The following is a 4,648-nucleotide window of genomic DNA, read 5'->3' as shown; positions in this document are numbered from 1 at the left end:
AGTACATAGCAGGAAATCTTTATAGCCTTTAGAATCACAGAGTTATGATGTATGGCCAGGAGCCCTACCTCTGCAGTACAGCCAGCTTAGGGCAGACCTCAGGGCAGCTGCTGATACCTGTGTAGGCTCATCTACCAGGGCAGGTAGTCCACTGTCTGGGCTACTTATGGAATCATAGAATCAACCAGGTTAGAAGAAACCTCCAACATCATGCAGCCCAACCTAGCACCCAGCCCTGCCCAATCAACCAGACCATGGCACTAAGTGCCTCATCCAGGCTTTTCTTGAACACCTTCAGGGATGGTGACTCCACCACCTCCCTGGGCAGCCCATTCCAATGCCAATCACTCTCTCTGTGAAGAACTTCCTCCTAACATCCAGCCTAGACCTCCCCTGGCACACCTTGAGGCTGTGTCCCCTTTTTCTGTGGCTGGTTGCCTGGTAGAAAAGCCCAACCCCACCTGGCTACAGCCTCCCTTCAGGTAGTTGTAGACAGCAATGAGCTCTGCCCTGAGCCTCCTCTTCTGCAGGCTGCACACCCCCAGCTCCCTCAGCCTCTCCTCACAGGGCTGTGCTCCAGGCCCCTCACCAGCTTCGTCACCCTTCTCTGGACACATTCCAGTATCAAAACATCTCTCCTGAATTGAGAAGCCCAAATGAATTCAGTGTGTTTAGATACAATGTCATCTCTTGGAGAATCAAACCAGCCACATTTGGTTTACATATTCACCCAAAAGGGAAAAAACATCAACGTCTCTTAAAAAAGAAAACCTTAAAAAGCAAAAAAGATCTAAATGACCAACATAAAATTTCTATGCTTGCTGTTTTAAACAGCAGATAAAATGAAGGATTTACATCCAGCCGCCCCTACCCTACCTTGAACAGGCCCCTCAGCAGCTTTGTCGCCCTCCTGTGGGCACCTTCCAGTATCACATCTCTCTCGAACTGAGGAGCGCAGAACTGGACACAGTACTTAAGGTGTGGCCTGACCAGTGCTGAGTACAGGGGCAGATTAACCTCCCCTGTCCTACTGGCCACACTGTTCCTGATCCAGGCCAGGATGCCATTGGCTCTCCTGGCCACCTGGGCACACTGCTGGCTCATGTTCAGCTACTATCTACCAGTACCCCCAGGTCCCTTTCTGCGTAGCTGCTCTCCAGCCACTCTGTCCCCAGAGAAGGATGAAGCTGGATTGATTCCCTGCTGAACAGCACTTTATTCAGTAAGGAGCTGGGCTGAGTTGAACAGGACTAGCCATGATATGAACTGCTAGTCACAGCAAGGATTAGCACAGGCTGCCCTTAGGTGAGCTTTACTCATTTGGTGAGTGTTGCAAGAGTCACCAGTATGCCTTTTTGGGGTCTTCATTATTGATTTTTAATGTAAATCTGATTTGGAACCTCAGATAGCTTTTGATTTGATCTTCTTAGGCAGAGCCTTAAACCCTAAAGGAAACTCCTCATCTCTTTGATGCATGTGCCAAGTTGCAGGCAAACTTTAAAGTGCAAACGATACATTTTGAATTTCCTTTCAACTTTCCCCCACTGGCCTGGCTGCCACTCCATTATGAATTATAAACAATTTCATTTTGTGATTCTGATAATATTTCACCCTTCATATAAGGAACTCAAAGTGTGTTACAAACTTTGGTTAAAGAGAGCAATAGTTAGAAACTATCTCAACGCTCAGCAATGTTGAGCCAGTTGGGGGACTGCAAATAGTTCAAGGAAGTTAAGGATGTTCAAGCAGAGAAAAAAGTGCCTGTTGATAAAAAGGGGGGTGTCAGCTGACAGGATGTTAATCAGCACCTTGCTTGCAGCATGTTCACCATCCTTAGCCTTATGAAAAAGGTCATCCTATCAGAAACTCAAGAGACAAGCCAAAATTCTGGAAGAAATTCCCCATCCACTGCTCAGTACAGACTCCAGCTGAGCCTTGCTGATAGCAAAGAGAAAGTGACCATCATCCAGAAAAGGATGAGGCCTTCCAGTATCTGAAAGGAGCCTATAGGAGGGCTGGGGAGGGACTATTTACAAGATCTTCTAATGACAGGACAAGGAGTAATGGGTTTAAACTGGCAGAGGGCGGATTTCAACTGGGCATTAGGAAGAAGTTCTTTACAGTGAGGGTGGTGAAATATTGGAACAGGATGCCCAGGGAAGCTGTGGCTGCTCCCTCCCTGGAGGTGTTCAAGGCCAGGTTGGCTGAGACCTTGACAAACCTGTTCTAGTGGGAGGTGTCCCTGCCTATGGCAGGGGGTTGGAACTGAATGATCTTTGAGGTCCCTTCCAACCCAAAGCAGTCTATGATTCTATGATTCCATTTTCTGTGAAGCTCCCTGTTGCGGAAGATCCACATCCTGGCTTGCCCAGGCTTGATCCTATGGCCCCTTCCTTCTGCTCTGAGGGGGAAGCGGAGCACAGGGAGAAGTCAAGAGGCTTGGAGACACTTTGAGGGTCCCAGACTTGCTCCTCCCAAAGAAGGGAAAGCAAGCTCCTGACTTCAGCTAATATGGTCAGGTTTGGCAAAGTGCCATTCTGAGTGGTGAATTTGTGTGGCCAAGGCAGCCACTGCATTCAGGCAAACAATAGATATGCTTCTGCCACAAGCTTTTCTGCTTTTACTTTTGCTTTGCCTGCTCTGCCCTGCCACGTTATGCTCTGCTTTGCCTGCAACAACTTTCAAGATGCCAACAGAATTCCCTTCAAGTTTTGGGTACTGTCTGATACTATTTTGTGAGTAGATATTTCAAAGCCTCTCTCTAAGAAATCCTGTAACTGGATTCTGTTGTGCCTTTCTGTTTTAGTAGCAGAAAAATGCCTCTCAAATCCCCTGGTGGGCAAGAGGTATAATTGAAACTAAGAACCTCTTTCCAGCTTTAATGTTTGCATTTGCTGGTTATTTCTCAAAGTGTTCTAGTTTTGCCTCTTCCCTGTGTTTATAAGTATCCAAGCTGTGTGTCTCAAACACAGTAAATAACTTGCCTGGCAAGACTTAATGTTAATAAACAGTTTTCATAGTTATTAGCAATCTTCACCTGGACATCAAAATTAATCCCCATGTTTAATTTAGCATAATTCCTAACACCCCCAGACTATGACTAGTAGTAACATAACTAGAAAACTATGCAACACTAAGCAGAGACCATGGCCACAACAGCAGCAGTTTGGATTAGCAGTGGCAAACCCTGCCCCCAGATTGGAAGGCTCCCCTGGGGCATCTTCATATAGATCTATGTAGGCACATCTTTTAGAGGCCTGTCAGAATCAAAATATCTCTGGAGATACCAGGCTTGAGTCTCGCTTACACAGAGGCTGCTGCTTACATAAATGAGTCTCCTCACTCCTATTATGGATGACATTTTCTATCAAGATTTTTTTTTCCCTTCTCCTGTCTGAGGTTATTTTAAATATAAAATAGCTCCTGTGTCCCTTTGCTTTCTCAGACAGGATCCAGTCTAGAGGATTCTTTGGCTGGAGATGCCTGCCTCACTGCTTCCAAAAAAGAAAATCAACAGCTGAAGAAGGTGTGCTCAGCAAGGGCTCTGCTGCAGGCTCATCCTGGTGCTTCTGCTCTGCAGTTCACAGGGATGAGGAAAGTATAGCACCACATTTCCACTTTTGCTTTATAGAATCATAGAATCCTTTTGGTTGGAGAAGACATTTAAGATCATTGAGTCCAACTATTCTCTAACTCTACCAAGTCTGGTGCTAAAGCATGTCCCTCGGCATCACATTTCTGCCTCATTCAAACCCCTCCAGGGAACAGATGTTTAGACTCACCTCACGTTGAGGTTCCGTGTTCAGATCTGGAAGTTGCACTTTGTGCCTCACCAGAAGTGTGGCTACTAGGAACAGACTGCACAAGCCATTTTGTGGTTCCTCCTGCTGTTTTCAAGGGGAAAATGGAAAATGTTTTTACCTTTTGCAATGCTTTCATCTGCGACTTGAGGTGGCACCTGATAGCATGGCAGACTGTGGAATTTCTTTGCTCTAATCATAAGCAGGCCTTTCTCCTATCTGCATGGTAGAGTTGGAAATGCTGGTCCAAGAGCTCAGAGGATCCATCTGCAATAAGCAAATAGTCATCTGTAGTGCAGACATGGATGAGTTTGGAGGCTCTGTGTCATGCCTTTCGGTTTGCTGCCAAATGGCATTGATGTAGCCGTGAGCATGAAGGTTAGAGGGCTGCTAAGTAAAATTTCCAATCCCTTAGTCAAATTTCCCTTCAGTCATATTATTCACCTCCTCTCTGGACTAGGAAAAATCTCACTGAACCAGCTTTAGCAAAGATAACAAAGCAGTTCTTTTCATTTTAAGTTCAACAGAAGCAGAATCTTCTGAAGGACTGACCTCTCAGGTTCCCCTGACATTAGCACTGGGCTAATCAGATGGTTTGTACTGCCAGGTTCATGCTGTGGCTTCTCAGTCACTCAAGCAAAATTCAAGGCTACATAAACTCTGCTAGCACTAATCTGGTGGAATCTTCAACCGAGAAAAGTATCTGAGAGGTGTCTGGGAAATGTCAAACGCTTGCCCCTTTCTTTGTCCAAAGAGGGCAGGACAAAGCAGCTTCAGAGAAAGAGGAATTTGCATTAGCTCCCCATGGAAATACTTGTTATTCCATGCTGGGAAGGCTTTATTCCCTA

The sequence above is a fragment of the Pogoniulus pusillus genome, chromosome 27 (assembly GCF_015220805.1).
Source record: "Pogoniulus pusillus isolate bPogPus1 chromosome 27, bPogPus1.pri, whole genome shotgun sequence".
Taxonomy (NCBI): Eukaryota; Metazoa; Chordata; class Aves; order Piciformes; family Lybiidae; genus Pogoniulus; species Pogoniulus pusillus.
This window is presented reverse-complemented; position numbering follows the sequence as displayed.